Below are 23,829 nucleotides of genomic sequence, written 5' to 3' on the forward strand. Positions count from 1 at the left end.
ATGTGTATTGTACGAGAAATAAACCGAGGCCAAGGAGAGAATTAAGACCAGGAGGTACCTGAAAAATCTAGATCTAGAACTCTATTCTTTTCTCTAGGGGCTCTCAAACTTTTTGGTCTTCGTGTCTCTTTACATTCTTGAAAATTATTGAGAATCTCCAAGATCTTTTGTTTGTGTGGGTTATATCTATTGATAATTACTCTATAAGAAATTAAAACTGAGAAATTTTTAAAATGTTCATTAATTCATAAAATAACAATAACCTATTCCATGTTAACATAATCATATATTTTCATTTTAAAAATTATATTTTACAAAACAAAAAAATTAGTGAGAACAGTGGCATTGTTTTACATTTTTGCAAATGCTTTCCTGTCCATCTTAATAGAACACAACTGGATTCTCAAGCTGTGTCTGCATTCAGAATGCCTTGTTTCGATTCAAGTATGTAAAGAAAACAGCCTCACACAGGTATGTAATTGGAAAAGGTGAGGCTTCACAGGCCCCTGAGGGCTCTCCAAACCACACTTTGAGAACCACTGTGCTAAGCAGAACGGCTTCTGCCCACAACATTCCCAAGATGGGAGTGGGAAGAAAATCATGGATAGGATCAACGTAGCTACCATCACTCCCATTTTGCAAATGGGAAAAATTGAGGCTAAGAGAGGTTGAGGGTTTAACCCAAGTAAAACAGCTACTGCTTCACTGCTTAGAGGGCCAAACAGATGCTTGACAAGGACATAGACAAAAGAACTTACACAGTGCAAGATGGGCCAGGACATGACATGGTACTGATTTTGTGGTAAGTGTCCCAAGAATTCAGAAAGAAAAGTCCCTCATCTGTCCTGCAGTCTGGAGACCCAGAGCTGCAGGGGACTAAGTTTAACCTTGAAAGACTTTAAGGCTTTGGATGTGCCAAGATAAAGATACATTTCTATAATAGCAGAAGGAAAAGACAAGATACTAGCTTATGTTTGTGTAGAGCTTACAAAGGGTATGATGTATAAAGTGCATCACTCCTTGATCAGTCTTTACAGATTTGGGGGATGTTCTGGGGACAGCAGGGAGACCTCTCTGGCCAGAGCAAAGGGTGAAGATGGTAGAAAAAGTTACACACAGAGGATGGGACTACAGATGGGATGAAATGAAATAAATGGAGGTTGCACCAGAGCATAGTTTCAAAGTTTTGGAGACAGAGAAGTATTATATACTTTTTATTCACTTTTTCAGGCAGCCTGGAGAAGAGAACGGAGCACAGGTTTTGGAGACATACAGACTGGGTTTGAATCCCAGCTCTCTGTCTCTCTTTCCTTTGGGTTTACTTTCTCTACTCGTTTCTAAGCCCCTGTTTTCCATGTTAGAAACATTCCTGACTTGGCTTGTGGTCTTTGTCTATTCATAGTTAAGCATTAGTGAAGGGCTAAAGTTCTTAAAGGAAGCTCTGAGTGGAGGGGTGGCAGAGCATGAGAGGGCTTGTCTCAGGGTGGGCTTCTCCATAGGGTAATCAGATCCAGACCAGTCATTTCACTGGGGGGCTCCCAAATGTCGAATGGTCGTATCTACAGATGTTTTCTCTTTTGGTGGTCAATGTTCCCCAGGAAGCATTCTCCATTTTCTGGCCTGTGGAGTACAAGCCTGAGGGCCAGGCTTCTGAGAGCCAAACTGCAGCTGGGAGTAGGGACCTTTTCCATTCAGAACACCGACTGTCACTGACCCCCTTGTTTGCAGTACAACGCCTTCCCCTGGGCCAGAGCTGGGATGTGTCTCTGAGGACATGAAGTCTCTGAGACATGCTGTATCTATCGTTAACCTCTGTAGAAGGCAAACCTCGCATCAGAAGGCACTGGGAAGAGAAGGGTGCCTATCTGGACAAGATGGTGGAGGAGATTTGGGGGTTGCAGCTGCTCCTTTTAAAGATGTTGAACCAGTCCTTCTCTTTCCAGCCTCGCCTTGCACCCCTAACTCCAGAGATACCTGGAGCCTCCAATTTGTGAGTCTTCTTGGAGTCTGTGATATGAACTGGCCTTTTTCTTGTTAGCTCTTCCACCTCCACTTTCCCCAGTCTGCTAAGTCAATTATCACTTGTCTTTGATTTCCAGCTTCCAAAACTTTACTGTCATCACTGGTCCACTGCCGTATCCTTTCCTGGCTTCTTAGTCCTATTGGGTTTGTGCCTTTAAAAAAACAAATTCCTCTACTCTCATTTCAGAGAGGTTTAATGGAGAGAAGAGATAAACACAGATGTTTAATCTATCAGTTTCACTTAAAGTACACAACACATACTTTTAAATAGTGTAGCAGTCAGGAGTCAGTTGCAGTAACAGAAAAGGTTTATTCAGAGAAGTAGGTGCTTAAAATAACCGGGACGAACTAGAGGAATGGGCTTGAGGCTGGGCCTCCAGAAATGACCTTCAGAGCACTGCAGAACTGACCCTCCTGGATAGCTGCTGTCTGACCATAGCCAGGAATCCAGGAAGTAGGGAGCTACTGTCTCAACTGCTGGCCCCACCTTAGCTGTAATCCAGAGATCAGGGAGCTGCCGCCAGAACTGTGGGCTTCAAAGTCACACAGAGCCTGCCAGGTCCATGTCAACAATGGATGCCTAGAGCAACACTACCTCTCTCCCCACTTAACTCAGTTCTGAATTCGAGTCTTATGTGCGGGCATCTGATTGGTGTAATTTGAAACACATTGCTATGAGGGAGCATGGAAAATGTTGTTTTGTTTTATTTTAAGCTTTCCAGCCCCTGCACTGCAAAGAGGGAAGTTCAAACCAGAGGGAAGTTAGACCAGGTATCAAGGGCACCAATCTATGTATCCACCACAAAAGTTAAGATGTGTAGAAAGCATTTTTTAACTGGACAATAGGATTCACTCCCATCATCTTTCTCACCTCATCCAATTTCCTTCTTCCCAGCCTTTGGGATTAAAGCCTAAAAGCATCCCCTCCTTCCCTTTGCTTAGGGGTCACCTACTTTTTCTTTAAAAGGTCAGAGGATAAATATTTTAGGCTTTTGAAGCCACAGGGTCTCTGTTACAACTATTTGACTTTGTCATCACAGCACAAAAGCAACCATAGACAATATGTAAACAAACGAGTGTGGATCCAGCAATACTTTATTTACAAAAACAGGAGTCTGGCTGGATTGGCCTGTGTCCATAGTTTGCAGATCCCTGACTTTGCTTGTATGAGTGGTCTTCAAGAAGTTCATGGAATATGCATATTATGAAAAAACTATACATAGATTTCAAAAAGTTTTTGCACCAAAATACAACTCATACTAATTTGCCATAATATGCCTGAACAGGATCTAGTTTGAGGCATTAAGGATCCAGTCAAAGCAAAAGTGGACCAGTCAAGAGCAAAGGTCATGACAACAGTTTTTGGGCATACTCAAGTCATTCTGCTTGTTGACTTTCTGGAAGGCCAAAGAAGAGTAACATCTACTTGTTATGAGAATGTTTTGAGAAAGTTAGCCAAGGCTTTAGCAGAAAAATGCCCAGGAAAGCTTCACCAGAGAGTCCTTCTCCACCATGGCAATGGTCCTGCTCATTCCTCTCATCAAACAAGGGCACTTTTTATAGGAGTTTTGGTGAAAAATCATTAGGCATCCACCTTGCAGTCCTAATTTGGCACTTTCTGACTTCTTTTTGATTCCTAATCTTAAAAACATCCATAAAGGGCACCCATTTTTCTTCAGTTAATAATGTAAAAAAGACTGCATTGACACGATTAAAATCCCAAGACCCTCAGTTCTTTACAGACGGACCAAATGGCTTACAAAGTGTCTTGAACAGGATGGAGCTCATGTTGAAAAGTAAAGTTTATATTTCTATTTTTGTCTTTTAATTCTATTTTTCCACGAACTTTCTGAAGTCCCCTCATACTGTCCATTAACTCAATAAATACTTAATGAGCACCTATTGTGTCCGAGGTACTGTTCTGGGGGTGGAGGGTATAGCAATCCCTGAGACAGATGGCACCCCTCTGATTCCCACCTCCCACCCCGTGCCCATCTCCTGCCTAGCTCATGCTCATATTTAATATGCAGTTGGGTCCACCTTCCTTGACTCTTCTTCCCAGCCAAGCTTCGTTCGTTTCCCTCTCTCTGGGCTCCCATAGCATCCTGTGCACACTGTGGTCCTTTGCAGCAACGCTTTGCACAAGCCTTGTCTGCTGATGCATCTGATTCCTGGCAGCACTGCAGACTCCTCAAGGGTGAGGATGACCTTCTCTTTGCCTCATATCTGCACGGGGCCTGGCACAGAACCAGCCTGTGGTTAGGGTTTGTTGAACTGACTTTAAGAAGCCTTTGTGAGAACCTTGAGAAAAACATTAGACACAGTTATGGGCAGAGAGGTCTTGGGGGGCAAGAGGTCTTTTAGGTTTCCTATTCAGAATGTTTGTTTATGGACTGGATTATGGTATAATTTACACACACTGAAATGCACCTCTTTCGCATCTGCATGTGGATGAGTTTTGACAAATGTTTACTTCCTTGTGAATGCCACAACAATCAAGATACAGGACATTTCCATCACACCCAAAGTTCCTCATACCCCTTTGCAGTCAACAACTGCAACCCCACCCTCAAGCCCGGGCTCAGGGCAATCACTGATCTGCTTTCTGTCACTATTAATGAGTTTTGTCTGTTCTAAAGCTTTATACAAACAGAATCATACTGTGTGTGCTATCTTATGTCTGGCTTCTTCACTCAGCATTAGGTGTCGCTTGAATCAGTAGCCCTTTTTATGAGTAGGTGGTATTCCATTTATGGATATACCCCAGACCACTTATCAGATGAGAATTTGAAGGAAAAATATATCTATCCCCTCCCCAGAGCCTACCGTGGGAGACTAAGAGGGCTTCTATGTAGCCTGAAATGTACAGGTGGGTATTATCTCTGAATGAGGATCCAGATAGTTGGGGATTGGGGAGCTGCTGATGCAACACACAGACACAGGACCCTCTGGATCCACACCTGATGTATTGCCAGGATCAAACATGTAAGATCTACCATATGGGTAACGCTGTCCTGGAATTGTTTTAGTTTATTAATATAACTGGAGGTTGAAAGAATGGAAGTGGTCCAGTGTCTCCAACCCAGGGGTGCCCCTCCTGCAGTCATCTATTCCAGCTACCTTGGCTTCCCACAACTCATTCCTTCTAATCACCTGCACTCACCTGTTGCCCCTGTTCCCTCTTGTTCTATCTTTCCCAGGGGCAGAGGGAGGCTGGTCCCACCCTCTGTAATGTAGCCACCCACACTAGATCTATATCATCATAAGGATAATAGTCCCTTAGGTTTAGATAACACCTTTCCACTTTACAAAGCACTTTCACAACAATTATCTCCTTTAAGCTGAGCTACAGCCCTGTGACAAAGGCTATTTATTATTCTCATCTACATTTACAGGTGAAGAAACTGAAGCTCGAAGAGGTTAAGTGATTTCTCTGAAGTCCTACAGCCAGGACCTGGTGGAGCTGGGACTCAAACTCAAGCTTCTGGCTGGTGGTCCTCTGCACTTTCTCCTGCACCTGCTGGCCTCCTACATTCCTAAACAGTGCAGGGTGTCCCTTGGGCAACCACCCTTTATTGTCACATCTACTGAACTCTTTGGGGGATAAGCAGCATCCATTTGCTGAGCTCCTGAAATATAAGAGACAGAGCATGTTGAGAAGATGATAATAACAAACAGCGTTTGTAAGCATCGAGGCTGTGTCAGGTGCTGTACCAAATGCCTTTTACAGGTCTCACCTCTAATACAACTGCCGTACATGGCAGGCATTATTACGCCTATTTTACAGTTGAGGAAGCAGCCTCACAGAAGCTAGCTTGCCCAAGGTGACTTGCTGTAGCTCTAGAAATGTCTCTAGCCTTTCACAGCCATTGGGAACCATTGACCATGCATAGGCTTTGACATCAGGTATACCTTGGTTCAAATGCTGGTTCTACTACCAGCTTGCTGTATGACCTTGAACTCTGAGCCTGTTGTCTGAGAAATAGGAGGGGAAAATTCTCATGCACAGAGTGCTCTTCTGAGGATTAGATGTCATGCCCAACCAAGTTGTGGTCAACGGGAGTGATGATCAAGCACCAGACTGGATCCAAGACGGTGCCAGGGCCCTTTGAGCTGGAGAGGAGCAGGCAGGATAGCAGCGTGTGTCTTTCTGGTATGCCGGAGGGAGCCATGCTGTGGGGTCAGTATTCACACCTTTGGAGGGCTTGTCAGGTGATGCATTTTGTCTGTAGTTGTAGACTTCCGAAAAGGAAGTACAGCTTGGTCAAAGTTACTTAGACATAATAAAGTCCTCTGTGGAAACCAGTTTGTTCTCTGCCTGTTTACTACAACTGGACACCTGTCATTCCTGTCTTTCTCCTCTTCATCCTGACATTCAGGAGAAGATTCTTCATGGGTACAACTCCCCCTCTATCACCCCTGGCCTTCTGGGTGAAAGCAACGTCAAAGTGGGCAGTATGCTTAATGCCACACCACATCCGGTGGAATGTGCTGGTTTTGATAGCTTGAGCTCCAACCAGAGAGAGCACTGTTGAAATGGAAATGCACCGTCATCCCAACAGTGAATGGTGTGCCACACCCTGTGCCAGCCCTGCGCCAGCCGCAGCCCAAAGGCAAAGCACGTTGTGCACAGAGTGCAGGAGCCAACGGTGGGTGCCGGCCAAGGTGAGGCAAGAGGTGCTCTGCGTGGGGGAGCTTCTGACCTCTCTTGGGTGGAGCCCGGGGGTTCAAGGTAATCCTTTATGATGACTGGCTGGGCACTGATGGGCTCCGGAGGGAAGACTGACTTGATTATTGGGGATCTGATTCTTCACACAGGCTCTGAACAAGCTACGTGGCTTACATCTACCCGTCAACCAGTTCATTCACAAGTATTTACTCAGCTCCTGGTATGGCCCTGGCTTTGGGTTCAGGGTGAACAGGGGAGATCTCATGGAGCTCCCATTTAGCCATGGGCTCCACCTGCCTTGGTGACAACTCCTTGCATCCGTGCCTTCTGGCTGGCGTGTGCCCTGAAGTGTGGGTGGGACCTGTGACTTGCTTCTAACAAATGGAGTATGGCAAAGGTGACAGGATGTCACCCCTTGATTATGTTAATTTATGTAAGACTCCATCTTGCAGACTCACTCCAGAGACCCCCCCTTCCTCCTCCCCAAGGATATGAATTCTGCCAACAATCCAAGCCTGCATGTGAGAACTCAGCTCTGGCTCACACCTTGCTTGCAGCCTTACAGAGGACCCAGCCGAGCAAAAGCTGTGACATAGTAATTGTGTTGTTTTAAACTGCTATATTTGTTGTTTAAAAAAAAGGTGTGTAAATTTATTATTTTCTATATGCAGCATAGGAAACCAATCTATTCTCTAATATTAATTAGTTGACTCCTATTCATCCCTTATCACTCCCATCCCACTCAGATTCATCTTCTCAGGGCAGCCTTCCCTACCCTCTGTGCCAAGGCCCCGTCTTCTTGAACTCCTGACCTCGAGCAAAACACCCGCCTCGGCCTCCCAGAGTGCTGGGATTACAGGCGTGAGCCACCGCGCCCGGCCTTTCAAGGCCCCGTCTTCTTGTCATAAGCTCTCATGCCAGTGTGTGCCTCTCCTCCACATGCCCTGTCCAGTTGTCATTGTGTGAGTATTAAATTCATATCTGCCCCTCCACTGAGCTGTACAGTCTGTGAAAGCAGCCCATCATGTTCTCCGCTTTTTCTCCGGGAATAGCATGGTGCCTGGCACATGCAAGGTGCTCAGTTAATGTCTTTTGAATAAATAAATGATTTGTAGGACATTCAGAGTGAGGCAGGGTGGAGTATCCAGTTTCCCATTCTTCTTTTTAGCAATAAAAAGTACAAATTTTAGCTGGGCACATGACTACCCAACCATAGACTACGTTTCCTAGCCTCCCTTGCAGCTAGTTGTGGTTTTATGACTGAATTAGGACCCTGGGATGTAAATGAAAGTGTCGTGTGCAACATCTGGGTCATCTCTTGAAAGGCGAACTGGCTTGCTCTGGACATTGTCTTTTCCCCATCCTGCCAGCTCAGACATGGTATCACTGCACTAGCAGCCTTGGACCCAGAGGTGGAAGGATCATGTTGAAAATGACAGTAACTGGCCACCTTAGTTTCAAAAACCTTTTGGAGCAGAGCTGTCAACCTCTCCTAGACCACTTGTTTCATGAGAAATAAACTATTTTATTTAAGCAGTAGTATCATGGGGTCTTCAGTGGTTTAGCTGTACCCTAACTGATATAGTCCCTGAGAATAAAGCAGGTGTCCCGTGTGTACTTGCAGACATAGTTGTCCTCTAACGCTGTCATGGGAAAATGCTCCACCCTGACACATCTTACATAAGCTTTGCTGGCAAGTCACAGAGAAGACCTGTTTCTGGCTGTCAGTTTCTCACTAGGACCCAAAAGCTGAGGCTGGGGCTAAAACAAGGCAAGCAACATACCTGAGTGTAACACTTAAGGAGACACCTACTTTCAGGCTTTTGCAAGCGAAGGGTCAGCATAAGGAGTGAGTGCCTCCTTAAATTTTGTACCCTGGGAGCCTCAGGTACCTCTCCCTAGCCCCAGCTCAGGCATTTTCATTATAAGACTTGATTTCTGACCTACCTGCTAGTGAAGTGTTTGACTTCACTACTAAGAATTCTTGCCCAAATAAGCACACAGGTTTATATATGGTTTATAGGTACAAAATGACAGTTTTCTTGAAAAAGTATAAAAATATCTGACTGGAAGTATGTGCATCCAAAAGGTAGCAGTGCATTACCTTTGGAAGGTAGGGTTACAGGTGCCTTTTTTCCATTGTCTTTTTTTATATTTTACAAAGTTTCTGCACTCTGCAAGTGACATTTTTTGTAGTTAGGGGAAAAAGCCTATTAAAAAAAATTGTTTTTCCACTATTCCTCTTTTCCAAATGTGACCCATTATACTTGGACTAAGCCCCTGGCTGGCTTCTTCCCTTCTGGGGAGCACTTTCCCATGAGGCTCTCTGATCCCTTATCAGAGATGATGCAAATAGTCTGACAGGGTCTCAGCCCACAGACTTCCCAGACAGGCCCAGACGTTTCTGAATCTACCACAGGGCTGGGACAAGCTGTTGGTGGCACTGTCTTCCCTGAGGGCACTGTGGAAGGAGATACAATGGCTTAAAGGCACCCACCTAACTTCCACCTCCCCTCTGTGCTGTTCCCAGGGGTAGCTGAGCCTGCTTGACACCCCGAGGGCTGGGCTATGATAGACAGGGTTTGAATCCTGATTTTGCCATGTACAAGCCACATGACCTTGGGCAAGTGATTTAGTCTCTGTGCTCAAGTTTTCACATCCCTAAAGTGGAAGATAACACGAGTCATTACCTCACAGGGTGGTGTTCTGGACTGAGTATGAAATGTGAAGTGTGGATCACAGCCTGGCACAGGGTGACTCAACAAGAGGTAGTAGGCGTTGGTGTCGTTATTGACACCCGCACCTGAATATTTCACTCTCATCTCAAACACAATATCAGACATGCTAAACTCCTGATCACCCCTTTCTCCCCAAACCTGTTCCTCTGCAGGCTTAGGTCATGCCACTACCCAGTACAGGCTCAAGCCAGAGGCCAGAGTGGCATCCTTGATACCTCCCTCTTTCAGTCCCCAAATCCAATCTATGGCCAAGCCCTGGTGACTCTGCCTCCTAGCTATCTTGCAACTTCCTGTCTCCTGTTGCCCTCACCTCTCACCTGGAAGACTGAGCAAGCCTCCTAATTGTTCTCCCCAGGCCCTTCTTTGGCCCTCCAATCCTTATCCCCATTGCAGTCAAAGAGATCTTAAAGTACAAATCAGGTCTTGTCATTCCTTTGCTCAAAAACCTTCATGACTTCCAATTGCATTTAGACAATACAAGGTTCCCGAGACCAGCCAGTCTGACCTCTGCTCACTTCACCAGTCTCATCCTACCCCTTCTCTCCCTCAAGATGCACCAGCCTCAAATATCTTCAGTCGGTTCCTTGAAAACACCAGCCCTTTGCAGCTTTAAGGGCTTTGGATGTGCTTTCCTCTGCCTAGGACACTCTTACTTGTCTCTTGTCCTGGGTCACTCGTAGTCTTTCTTTAGCCTGACCACACTTTCCACAAAGAGGCCTTCTCTAACCCCCAATCTAAACCAGCCCTTCCTGTTGTTTTCTCTCCCTGTACTTTCCTTCAAGGCGTTTTTCACATACTATAATGATTAAAAAAAAAAAAAAGTATCTGTGTGTTCCTTTAGTGTCTGTCTGTAAGGACCTGAGGTCTTGCTGAGTCCAAAAGCCCCCAAGGAACTGAATCCTGGCAGCAGTCACATGTGTGAGCTGGGAGGAGCATGCTTCCCAGTGCAGCTTTGAGAGGCTGAGAGCCAGAGACCCAGCAAGCCATGCCCAGATGCCTGGCCCACAGAAGCCATGGTGCAATAAATGGTGGTGTTGTTAGCCACTAAGTTTGGGGGTAACCTGTGCAGCAATAGATAACTCATACGGCCACTAAATTGATTTCTGAACCTGCAAATGGGTAATGACCTATAAATTGAAAAGCACTGATCTAGTTCTAAGTACAAGTCCTGTGCTGGGCATTCAAGGGTGAATAAGACCTGGTCATTCCTTCAAAGAGCGTTTAGTGTTTTTTGAAAATTTGATAGGATTCATGCATTTTTTGGAGCAGGGTTCAAGTAGGTGACAGTAAAAATAAGTGAAAGAGTGAAAGGCTCACCGAGGCTGAGGGAGACCATTGTGATAAGCAAGGGGGTATCTTGGTTGGGGAGTCCTCACTGGGGGAAACATGGGCTTCACAGAAGGAACCCGAGGGGTTTCCACATCTAGAAAGGCTTGGGACAGGGAGGAGGAGCCCATGAGGAAGAACTCTGCTCCAGGGAAGGATCAGAGTGGCCACAAATCTTCTGTGACCTTCACCGTGGTTAGAGCTTGAGGGTTGCTCAGCAGGCTGGGGGAGGGTGGCTAGGGCTGCTGTGAGGACTAGATGAGTAAACATGTATAAGATGCTGAGGACAGTGCCTGCTGCTTACTAAGTGCTGTGTATTGTGGCTATTGTCGTTTTGTTTGCGTCATCTAGTTCCGGCCCTAGCAGTGTTCATCAGCCACTTTCTGAGGCCTCCCCTCCTCACCTCCCTGCAGCACTCGGCTCTGCGGCCCAAGCCCTCAGGCCCCTGACTTCTGGGGGCCAGCCCTGCCCTCCCACCCCTAGCTGCCACATTCAGGTGTTTCCCTCCTCAGACCTTGTCATTTCTCACTCTGCACGCACTGCCCCATCCCCTGAGATTCTTATTCTCTTCCATGATTTTAGCCAGAGCCCCTGGCCTGTGAGACTCCAGCCTCGGGTTCCGGCCCTGCTCTCTCTCTGTAGCTCCAGACCTCTACTTCCAAGGCTTTGTCAGACGTTGCCAAGTGAATGTGCACTTAACATCATTCCCAACGTATCCCAACCCTCCTCCTCTTTATTCATGCCTAGACCAGCAAGTCCTCCTGATAGCTTCACCCATGGTAGCCTCGTCCACTACGCCCAGCACCTCTCCAATACATTTTCCTCTTCTACCCCCACATCAATGTCCAAGTCTTGCACAGTCTATTTCAGAAAGATCTCTTGAATCTGTCCTTTTTCTGTTCCCTATACAACTACTTAAGTCAGGTCTGTCTTCCCCATATAGCCCACCAAAAGGGCTTGCTCATGGGCCCCTCCATAGCTTAATGGTTTATGTGTAGGCTATGGAGTTAGAATTCTAATTCTACCACTTAGTAGATGTGTGACATTTGACAACCTCTTTAACTTCTCTATGCCTTAGTTCCCTCATCTTTAAAATGAGGCTGTTAACAGGTGTGTGTGTGTGTGTGTGTGTGTGTGTGTGTGAGAACATTGAATAATACAAAGTACCTGGTAGAAAAATTGATGGTTCTTTGGGCCACTGTGCCACCCTGCCCTAATAATTCAATACTGGGCCAGTCACTCAAGCTATAATAGAATGAAACATTCATGAGAATGAAAAATTATTTTGAAATAATAAAAGACCCAGTAAAGGTCCTCTTTCATAGGAATAAACATATATATAATGCCATATTAAACTAATATGTGATTTGAGATCAGAAAGAATGAGTCATTGATCTTGTAAATAAACAACTTTGGCCTTTCTGCCTCCACTGAGACTACAGTGCTTGCAGAAAAGCTCGTGGGGAAGGGGGCAAAAAAAGAAGCAGGTCCTGAAGTCCCATCCTATAGAAGATGGAATCATGAGTGCTGCCAATGTTGAGCCATTTCTCCAAAAGAGAATCAAAGTGAAAGGGAAAGCTGGGAATCTTGGTGGAGGGATTGTAGCCATTGAAAGGAGCAAGAGCAAGATCACCGTAACTTCTGCGCTGCTTTTTTCCAAAAGGTATTGGAGCTATCTCACCAAAACGTATTTGAAGAAGAATCTACGAGATTGGTTTCAGGTAGTTGCTAACAGCAGAGAGTTATGAATTACGTTACTTTAAAATAAGACAAAGAAGAGGAGGAAGATGAGGATTAAAATTCATTTATCTGGATAATTTTGTATAAATAAAACTTGAAAACCAAAATGGTGGTTTATTCCTGTATCTCTGCAGTATGGATTGAACAGAAAATTGGAAATCATGATAGAAGGGCTGCACTTGGGCTGCCACTGACTTATTTATAACTAGACTTTTTTTTTTCTGCTTGAAAAATGTCAGTTCTCATGGTATTATTACCAAAATAGAAGGAGAAGGCAACTTTAAGGGAACTGACAACCATCGAGCAGGTAGACAAGTGTGTGAAGATGTGAGCTTCAGTCAGTCACTGTTTTATTTTTAAAGGTGTGACTGTCAATTGTATCTGGTGTTTTTCTCAAAGACAGATTCAGGAATACAAATGAGAGGCCCCTCTCATTTGTTGAAAGCAAAACAGGTGACTTCTTTCCAAGTGTCTCTTGTGGGAAAAGGACAGTGTCAATAGAATGCACATTTCTGGGGGGAATCTGTTTGGCAATTTTATACATCCATATTTTATAATTAGGTCCATGACTCCTCTTCCTCACATGAAGCTAATTTCTCTTTCAAGCAAAGCAAACCTTGCTTTCAAAACAGTTAAATGTTTTCAGTTTGTGTTGGTGTTCCGATAACTGGTTGTTTTAAACATAACTTTTAAGTTAGCCAATAATAAAATATGTTACATTAAGTGGACATTCAAATATTGATGCCATAAGAAAATGCTATCTCCTTATGAATTTTATAACTTTTTCATTTCAGATGTTTTAAGATGGAGTTCACTTCATCTAATTGTTTTCCAGACAATTCAGAATTTCCTGGGGGCCTATATGGTTTCCTGAGCCCCGTTCATGGAGATTGTGTTCCTAAAGATCTAAGTTAAGGTCCAAGAATCAGTATTTGTTGAAAAGGCTCCCCATGTGTTATTGAGGCTCGCCAGGGTTAGAAAACAGTGATTTTAGTCCAACTTCCAACTCAGTCCAGATCCCCTTTATTCACATCCCTAACAAATTGTTGCTCCAATGTGCTTTGAGCTCTTCCAGAGGAGGCAGTCCCATCTCCCTGTAGTTCGTTAACCTCTGTTGGGAATGTCTGATTGTCAAAAGCTTTTGTTTGCATTAAACTGAAATGGGTCTGCCAGGTCCTCAGCTAGCTCTAGTCCTGCCCTCCGGCATCACAAGGATCATCATATATGAAAGCCCTTCATGTATCTTAATATGGTTTTCAGACTCCCACAAGCCTTTTATTTTATAGCTAAACAGCTGACTTCCACAAATAATTGCTCACAGCTCCTTTATCATCCAAGGTATGCCTACACCTACCACACCACCCACACACTCTTGCCAGAGCTTTTCTCTCCACAGCTGCCAGAACTGGGGTCCCTAAACCAGCCGCTTGATGCTGCTGAGCAAGGGAGCTGCATGCTGCCAGATGCTGTGTCGCTATACATGCCCTGTACAGTGGCTCTCCTGACATGCCAAATGACACCATGCTGACATGCCAAATGACACCATGCTGACATGCCAAATGACACCAAAATGTCACCAGTCCATGATGAAATGAGAAAAAATAAATAAGAACAATGTGGATAAGTGTATTTGATCTAAAAGATTGTACTTTCTTCCTATATTATGTCCTGCCCAGGTCCTTTTTAAAATTTATTTAAAAAAAAAAATAAAACTGTAAGGATAATAGATAGTTTGCATGGCTTATTTGTTTATCTGTTATAACAAAATCTCAGGAATCCTATGTTGATGAGTCCTATATCTTTTAGAGTTGTACTGGTCCTGGCTGGGCGTGGTGGCTCACGCCTGTAATCCTACCATTCTGGGATACCAAGGTGGGAGGATCATTTGAGCTCAGGAGTTTGAGACCAGCCTGAGCAAGAGCAAGACCCTGTCTCTACTAAAAATAGGAAAATAAATTAGCTGGGCAACTAAAAAAAATAAAATAAAATAAATTAGTTGAGCGTGATGGCATGTGCCTGTAGTCCCAGCTACTCGGGAGGCTGAGGCAGGAGGATTGCTTGAGCCCAGGAGTTTGAGGTTGCTGTGAGCTAGGCTGACGCCATGGCACTCTAGCCCGGGCAACAGAGTAAGACTCTGTCTCAAAAAAAAAAAAAAAAAAAAAAGAATTCTACTGGTCCATGAAGACCAAAATCCAAAATCTGGAACCATTGCCCTGGCCTTGCCTCCCTTGCTAATATACCAGTGTTCTCTAATCCACCCCTTGCCTCTTGAACACCTGGCACATCACAAGATACTGTGACTCACAAATTATTTTTTTATAAAAAGAAAGAAAGAGGCTGGGTGCAGTGGCTCACACCTGTAATCCCAGCACTTAGGGATGCCAAGGTGGGAGGATCGCTTGAGGCTGGGAGTTTGAGATCAGCCTGGGCAACATAGTGAGACCTCATCTCTGTAAAAAAATTTTAAAAAATTAGCCAGGTATGGAGGCTTGCATCTGTAATCCCAGCTACTTGGGACTTCAGATATCTATAATAGGAAGAAAAGAAAAAGAGAAAAAGTGATGGTTCTTGTAAGGCTGGTGGCAGGCACCCCTCCCTTCCCTAATGAAAAAAGAGGCAGCTCCTCCTGTCCCTCAATACCTGCCCCAAAGCTGAAACAAAGAAATTCCTCACTCCTCCCACCGACATCTCCTAACCGAAGAAACTCCCATCCCCCAGCCCTAAAAACCTATATAAACCCACTCAGACTTCTGGGCGGGGCAGCTTCTCTGGGTCCCGTGGGTCCCGTGAGGCTCGCCCGGGTCCCTCTCTCAGGGACTCGTTACCCCCACCCGGGAGCGCCCCAATAAAGCCTCTTTACTTATCCCCTTCAACTCTGCTCGTCTTTCTTTCTCTGGTGCCGGCTACTTCAAAGAAACCTTACAGTTCTATTTTGGGTATAAACGTTATTGTTATTATTATTCTAAATCATCCTATACTCTATTACTTCATCGCAAAGTGCTTCTCTTAACGCATCACCCCCTTGCACAAAGGTTTTCAAAAGCTCTCCATTACCTACTGTGAGAAATTGTTTCAGTTATGATCTCTAATATGTTTACTCCTCCTGTATTTACACCTTTGGATGTCTCTTCCATATTGACTCTGGGCTTGGCCAAGTTTTGGCTAATGGGATCATAGCAACTTTGTGCCACAAACTGACGAATTAAGAGTGTTTTTGCTTGGAGGCTTGCTTGGCTGGCCTCCTGGCTAATGAGAGACCATATGGAACAAGGCCACAGTTTATCACAGCTGAGGCCTCGAGGCCAACAGCCCGCTCACTGCCAGACACATGAGTGAGGCTGAACAAGACCTCCCAACCCCAGCCTGCGCAAATGACCTACAGAATTATGAGAAATAACACATTTGTGGCTGTAAGTCACCACATTTTGGGGTGGTTTGTTACACAGCAAAAGCTAACTGAAACACTCAGTAAACCAAGCACCAGCTCCTCTTCCTGGCACCAAAGATTCTCACAATCAGGTCAGTGTATCTTCTCATACCATTCTCACTGCTTCTTTATCCCCCAAGCTTCAGCCAAACGTGAACACTGATTATTCCCCGGAATACTTTATGCTTCCTTGCTTCTAAGCCTTTGCTTAGCTGAGCCTTCCTCCAGGAAGGATCTTCACTTCCCTATTCCTTTTCCACTCTCATCCCCTTCTTGGCTTTCTATGCCTACTGAAATTCAACCCATCCTTGAAGACTTATACAAGTATTATCTTTTCCTGCCGTTGGTGGGCATATTGTGAGCAACCTGTTCTTGAAAGTCTTTACTGGATACTACTGAACTCTGATTTCTTTTTGTTGCAATACGACAGTATTTCCCAAGGCAGGAGCTATATTCTTGGTGGTACAATAGCACTAATATGAGAGAGTTATTTCCTTTTTAAATCTATTTCAATCATTCTTTTTTTTTTTAATTTTTTTTTCTTTTTTTTGAGACAGAGTCTCACTCTTTTGCCCTGGCTAGAGTGCTGTGGCGTCAGCCTAGCTCACAGCAACCTCAAACTCCTGGGCTCAAGTGATCCTCCTGCCTCAGCCTCCCGAGTAGCTGGGACTACAGCCATGTGCCACCATGCCCGGCTAATTTTTCTATATATTTTTAGTTGTCCAGATAATTTGTTTCTATTTTTTAGTAGAGATGGGGGTCTCTCTCTTGCTCAAGCTGGTCTCAAACTCCTGACCTCAAGTGATCCACCTGCCTTGGCCTCTCAGAGTGCTAGGATTACAGGCGTGAGCCACCTCGCCCAGCCTCAATCATTCTTAATAAACCAGGGGGCTGGTGGGTCAGTCCCTTAACCCTAACACTTGCTAGACTTCTTTTATAACAAAGGGAATAGACTTTAGGCTCAGCCCTTTAATCGGGCAACAGTAATTTGGTAGAATTTAGTAACATTGTTTCATTTTTCATTATATTTAAAGGTTACTTTTCATCTATGGAAAGTACTACTTGTTTCCATTTGTGGAATGATATAAAGTTTCTTTTAAAAATAACATTTTAAGGCCGGGCGCGGTGGCTCACGCCTGTAATCCTAGCACTCTGGGAGGCTGAGGCGGGTGGATCGCTCGAGGTCAGGAGTTCGAGACCAGCCTGAGCAAGAGTGAGACCCCGTCTCTACTAAAAATAGAAAGAAATTATATGGACAACTAAAAATATATATATACAAAAAAATTAGCCGGGCATGGTGGCGCATGCCTGTAGTCCCAGCTACTCGGGAGGCTGAGGCAGTAGGATCGCTTAAGCCCAGGAGTTTGAGGTTGCTGTGAGCTAGGCTGACGCCACGGCACTCACTCTAGCCCGGGCAACAGAGTGAGACTCTGTCTCAAAAAAAAAAAAAAAAAAAAAAAATAACATTTTAAGTTAAAAAGCGAGTCAATTTAAAGAAAAAACATAAGTAAATAATAGTACAGTGTGTTGGTAAACTATCTTGCTGAGAAAAAAATAAGGTCCTGATTTGTAGTGTGTGCTGATCTCTGCAGTGGAAATTCTTTCACCACGCCTATTTCAAGTAACTAAGGTAATCGCACTGAACCCAGCATTGAGAAAAGACATGCGGAATGAGCAAGCTCTCTGAGTCCGTACAAGTGACTGCAGCTCACCACTGGGTGGGGCTCAGATATAGCAAAAATCAGGAAGGTGGCAGGGCAATCAATGGCTGAAGCTTGAGAAATGCTTTTTTAGAGTCACTTTTTGTACTGATCTTATTTCCCATGGTAGAGCGCACGTGCCTTGAGGGTACTGACTGCTTCTTGCTCATTTTTGCAAACCCTGCAGTACCTGGCAGGAGTTTGTGGGGGGCATATCTCACCAGGCTGAACTTTCTGGAAGGAGGACTGGATGAACTGCTTTTCTGCCTTAGGATGGCAGTGACTTGGAGTGACCTCAAGTTCCTGGCAGTTGGAAACTCAGCTCCAGGCAGGGGTGCAGCCCTCGGTGGAAGGCACAGAAAGGCACAGGATGATGCAGGGGCAGCGGGGAGAGGGCGTCTGACTCACGCTTGTTGATGGGACTTCACATTTTGTTTCCATCCGAATGTACTTCTCCCTTAAGAGGTGTGAGATAAGGAGTTATATAAGCAGAATAAAACGGAAATGGGGAGATTTAAGGTTTTATATTGTATTAAGGCCTTGTATAATATTAGACTTACTGTAACAAAGTACCACAAGTGGGGGGCTTACCAACAGAAATCCATCGTCTCGCAGGTCTGGAGGCTAGAATTCTGACATCAAGGTGTTGGTAGGGTTGGTTTCTTCTAAGAGTTGTGAGGGAAGGATCTGTTCCAGGGCTTTCCACTTAGCTTATAGATGGCCATCTTCTCCATCTTTCTTCGTGATGTCTTCCCTCTATGCATGTCTGTATGTGAACAAATTTCCTCTTTTGATAAGGACATCAACCATATCGGATTAGGGTCTATCCTAATGACCTCAATTTCAACTTGATTACCTCTGTAAAGACCCTATTTCCAATCGAGGTCACATTCTAAGGTACTAGGGCTTGGGACTACAACACATCTCCGTGTGTGTGTGTGTGGGGGGGTGTAGTGGTAGGTGAGGAGGGGACATAAATCAACCCATAACAGGCCTTGAGATTGCATCTAGAAATTCTCTGATGGGAAGTGGTCCCCATCAGGGTCTTCAGTCATAGGAGTTGAGATGCTGGCTCTGTCTACAGGATAGCGTCACTTCCACAAGTGCCCTGAGAATTTATACTGCCCAGTGAAGGGCAGACCCACCCGGGAATAGCCATATAACAATCTGTCATAGCACAAGAGGTTTCCTTTCTGTATGTAGCTTGCAAGGCTTTCAAGTACGAGCACAGGCTGTGTTCAAGCCCTAGCAAACATCTGAGTCTTTCTCTGTTCATAGGTGAAGGGCGTGTGGCTTCTAACTCAGGTGGCCAGGGTTGGAGCCAGTCCCTCAGTGGCCCAAGCCTTTGAAGATGCTCTGATCTCTCCAGAGGAGCTTGTTTGTATGGGGCCAGTCAAGCTGCTTCACTGAGAAGCCTCACTGGGGTTCTCTTGCATAGTCCTACCTTCCTGATCCCCTCACTTGCTATTCTGAAACTGAGGGTAGCAATGACTGTCTTGAGGCTTCTAGACCCTAGTAGTGAGGTATAAAAATTTGCCAACTGATTGCATTGAATAGACTCAGTAAACACAGTGATTGAAAATCTTAGCACTATTGATATATATTTACTGAGCATTCACTATGTGCTAGGTATTGTGGGAATATTTATCAGGCATGGGGTAGATTGCAAAATTAGTCCCAATTCTCCCCTTATTCCTTACCTGTGTTCTTTGTGATGTGACTTTGCTGCTCCCTCCTATCAGGAGGTGGAGTCTTTTTCTTCTTCAACCTTGGATCTGGGCTGGCCTTGTAATTTTGTTTAGTCAAGACAACTGGGGAAATGAAGCAGTGCCAATTTTGAGCCTAGACCTTGAGAGACCTTGTATGATTCCACTCTTGCTCTTGGGACCCTGCAGCTCCATGTGAACAAACTTGGGCTAGCCTGCTGGTAGATGAGAGACATGTGGCCCACTTGCCTCAGCTAACAGCTATCCACCCCCCAGAAGCAGAGGCCTCTGACTGCCCTGCAACTGACCCCAGATGCATGAGGGAGTCCAGCTGAGACCAGAAGAACTACCCAGCCAAACCCAGCCTAAAATACTGACCCATAAAATCATAAACTAAATTAGCTATCATTTTAAGCCACATCTAAATTGTGGGGTGTTTTATTATGCAGCAAACTGCCTGATACAAACACTTAGCATGTGCCAAGCTCTGGTATTTGAAATCAGGCAGAGCCTTGTGCAGAGATGGTATAATAATGGGTATAATGCAGTAAGTGCTCTGGAGAAGCAAACACAGTAGGAATAGAAGAGGTGGCATTTGAGCTGGGGAGGAATCTTGTCTCTGTGGGGTTGGAGGGTCCAGGATAAACTTCCTGGGGCAGGAGACTGGCTAAAGTAAAGCATGAATGTGGGAAACCCCAGGCTGGGGCCATCTGTCAGCAGTATTTACTGAACACTTACTATGTGCACAGAAACACTGTATTAGCTGTCTCAGGTCTGCATGTGGCCTGGCAAGGGAGATAATACATCCATGCGCAAAAGTTGGCCAGAAGTGTCAGGCTGGTGTTCAGTAAAACAGAAGTAGCTGTGTCTGCTTTGTCCAGAGTAACAAGCATCTTGGCTTGGGCAGAATGGGACTCCACCCGTTTGTTATTTATATCTGGCACTTGGTATATGTCTGGCAGGAATTCAGTGGTAAAGGGTCAGAAAATCCTGCTGCTCATGCATCCACTCAACTGGTAACCCCCTGAGGGCACAGTCTGTGTCCAATTCATCTTAGTATACCTGGAGACACAGGGCCTTGCATATACTAAGCATTCAGTTTTGAAAGACTGACTTTGGAGATATTTACCATCCTCTTTCTTTTATTCCTACTAACCTATTGTATTTGTTTCCTAGAGCAGCTGTAACAAGTTGCCACAACAACAGAAATTTATTCGCTTACAGTTCTGGAAGCTATAAGTCCAAATCAAGGTATCTGCAGGGCTGGTTCCTTTTTGGAGGATCTGAGGGAGAATTTATTCCTTGCCTGTTCCTAGCTTCTGATCCGTGCCAACACTCTTCTGCATTCCTTTGCTTGTAGATGCATCACTCCAATCTCTGCTTCCATCATCACATGGCGTTCTCCCTGCGTGTCTCTCGGTGCACCTCCTCTCTTATAAGAACACTGGGCACATTGGATTAGGGGTGCACCCTACTCCAAAGTGACCTGATCTTAACTAATTACATCTGCAGTGACTCTATTTCAAAATAAGGCCACATTCTGAAGTCCTGGGGCTTAGGACCTTAACATATATTTTTTGGTGGTGGGGGGGAACACAGTTCAACCCTTAACATCCATCAAGGCCCAAGGGAACGTGTTTTTCCTTGTCTGCCACCTCTAGCGGCAGAATTAAATGTTCTTTCTTCAGGACTTCCCCGCCCCCCCCCCCCATACTTGATATGTACTTCTTTTCCTTAGAGCAGTTGACACCGTCATCATCTGTTTGAGGCAGGGACCTCATCTCTTTTGTCTTCCCGTGTGTCCTGCAAAGGGTCTGGGTGAGTTCTCCATAAGGCAAGGCCTGTGCAGCAGCTCCCTTCCCCCGAGCCGCTATCAGGTCTGGGCGTGGGCACTGCATTAGACATTCCACGCATTAATCCCCACAATGGCCTGTGAAGTAGGCATTTATATATTTTAATTCCCATTTTATAGATAAGAACATTAGGCTTTCGAGAGGTGAGGTAACTTCGTGTAGCCAGAATTACTGTCTCTAAAAACCTGAATGGGCACCGGGGACATCACATGAAAAGTTCCCTACGCTCCATCTTCACGTTTTTCAAACCCCTGATCTGGCTAGTTGGACTCCGTTTCCTCGAGACACCCAGATCTGGAGCCTCAATGCCATTGATCCTGGGATGTGTTGCCCGTTCCGGTCTACACCTCGGCTCTCCTCAGCATCCTCCCTTCAGAAGCCGCACACAAAGCGGGTCTTCCCTGCGGACGGGAGCGCGCGGGCCTGGTTTAGGCGCGCGCCACGGCGGGGCGCGGAGGGCGGGGGCGCACGCTGATTGGTTGCGCGCGGCCCGGGCCCTGGGCCTGCTCCCGCCCCGGCGCCCGTCCTGGCGCGGCGATTGGCCGAGCGGCCGCGCGCGCTCAGCCCGCAGCCCCGCGCGCCCCGCCTCGCCGGCGCGGAACTCGCATGGGGCGCCGCCGGCGGCCGAGGGAGTGTGACTGCGCTGCGCAGGGCGCTAGGAGGCATTGTCGCCGTAAGTGGAGCCGAAAGCGGCCCGGAGCGGGGCCACACGCTTGGTGCCCCGCAAAGTAAACGTGGTCTGAGGCTAAGCGTTGCAGGGGCTGGGGGAGAGAGGGAGAGAAGTGCCCCGGTTTTTGCAGCGTACCGTCCCCTCCCCCAGGTCACCCGGTGGAAAAGGGCAGCGGTGCACTAGCCGCGGCTCCTGCGGTGCCAAGGGGCCCGGCGCGCGCCGGCTCTCGCTGGCACACCGCTGCTGGACCCCGATGGCTCGGGGGAGTGGGCGCAGCGGTGCCAGGGAATGGGGAGCCCGGGGAAGCGCTCCCTGGCTGGCCTCCATTCCCGGGGGAGGCGCCCTTGCTGGGAGAGGCTGCTGTGCATTTCGTCCCTGAAGCGACACTTTCGTGGTTTGCTTCCGCTCTGGGGAGCTGCAGACGCCTGCCCCAGAGCGTGCTCTCGGCCTCCGGGCAGCGCAGAGCCCCCGGCCCTCTGCGATCGCCAGCGTCCCCCACCTCAGCCTGCTTTATTCTCCCCATTCCTCGCCTGCCGGTGCCATTGGCTGTGGGCACCGGGCGGTGAGACGGGGCCAGGCGCGTGGGGACCCTGGCTGGCCACCGCGCACAGTCCTGAGAGGTGCAGTCCGAGGATGCCTGGATGCCCATAAGGAAGCACGCGCGGGGCTACCCGAACCCCATGGCGCAAAAACGAGGCGTCAGCTGGTCCTCCTCACGCCCCAGCGGTCTTCTTCCGCTTGGATGGGAAAGTGGGTCAACTCTGTTCTGGTCTCAAGTGGGCCTTTGGGGCTACTTGGGTCCCATCAAGCCCTCCGTCCCTCGCTTCCCCACCCGCTCCCCGCTTGGCACAGTGGAGAGGCCGGCTGCAGCCAGCGGTGGGGGCAGCTCGCACATATGGCTCCGGAGGCTCCGGTTGCCCGTCGGAGCGGCTGCCAGGCTCTAAAGTTCCCAGCTGACCACACCAGTAACTAAATATAGGGGCAGCTGGTGCGGACGGGGTGTCGCAGTGGCTCCTTTGTAGAGATCTTGGGACTGCAGATAAGGTAGAATTCTTGCTGGTAAGGGCGGGAGCCAGGGGACCACGGTCAGGGTTTAAGCAAAAATCATCCCTCCCCCAGCCTTGTATCCAGGTGAAACCAGGTTATAGGGACAGGAGGGCTGTAGTGCCAGCTCCCATAAAACAGGACAACTTCCCCCCACCCAATTTATTATATTCAAACTTCCTCTTTGCACCTGTTTAATCACCTATTGGTAATGCCTTAGTGTGGGAAGCACTTAATGGTTTGCAAAGTCCGTTCTCAAAAGTTACATATCAGTTATGATACTTCTCACAACAACCCAGTGAGAAAGGTGGTATTTCCATTTTACAAATGGGGCTGCTCCCAACACTGATAACTTCCCAAAACTCTGGTTGGATTAGGCTACTTTCCTCAAAAAACTTCTCTTAGTTCCCTACAGAGAAACAGAAGACAGGTTTATAAGAGGCCTATATCCCCCTCCCCAGTAATCTGGGAACAGACTGGCTGCTGTTTCCCTCTCTCCCAAATCCCTTTGTGCACCTGCTGCTCAGACCTTCTCTGCTCCTTCCCTCTGCCGAAGCCATGTGCCCTCATGACCCTGACCCCCTGGGCCTGGCGTTGCTGTCTCTTAGTGGGAGCTTGTTCTGGCCCATACCCCGTCTTTGTACCTTTACTCCCCTGGTGTGGGCCTCATAGAAGGTGCCCAGGAGGTGTTTGTTGGATTTAAACATTTCCTGGGACCATGATGCTCACTCTGAGGAATGGGGAATTGGGGGGGTGGTGTGGAGACGGATATGTTAAGAGACGGCAGTAGTGTATGAGCTTAGACCCTGTGCTGGAGGGTCTTTGGGATTTGGAGTGCTTTCCTTTACATTTTCTGAGGCCCCCTTCCAGTGCCTGGGACTGGCAGGGTTAGGAGGACCATCTGGCTGCGGTGCCCAGGTGGGCTGATGGTACC

At 46.6% G+C, this 23,829-nt stretch overlaps 1 protein-coding gene across 2 annotated transcripts in view; it reads left to right on the forward strand.

Annotated features, from left to right (window-relative positions):
- The first annotated feature begins 21,815 nt into the window (after window positions 1-21,815).
- Window positions 21,816-23,829, forward strand: part of LRRC20 (leucine rich repeat containing 20) — a 78,133-nt gene continuing 76,119 nt past the window's right edge. Inside the window, exon 1 of one of the 2 annotated variants that reach the window (XM_069460067.1) lies at window positions 21,816-21,854. The gene's annotated coding sequence lies outside the window, so the exon portion shown is untranslated. The remainder of the gene's footprint in view (window positions 21,855-23,829) is intronic. The other variant, XM_069460066.1, reaches the window with a different exon arrangement.

This window comes from Eulemur rufifrons, chromosome 28, assembly GCF_041146395.1.
Source record: "Eulemur rufifrons isolate Redbay chromosome 28, OSU_ERuf_1, whole genome shotgun sequence".
Taxonomy (NCBI): domain Eukaryota; kingdom Metazoa; phylum Chordata; class Mammalia; order Primates; family Lemuridae; genus Eulemur; species Eulemur rufifrons.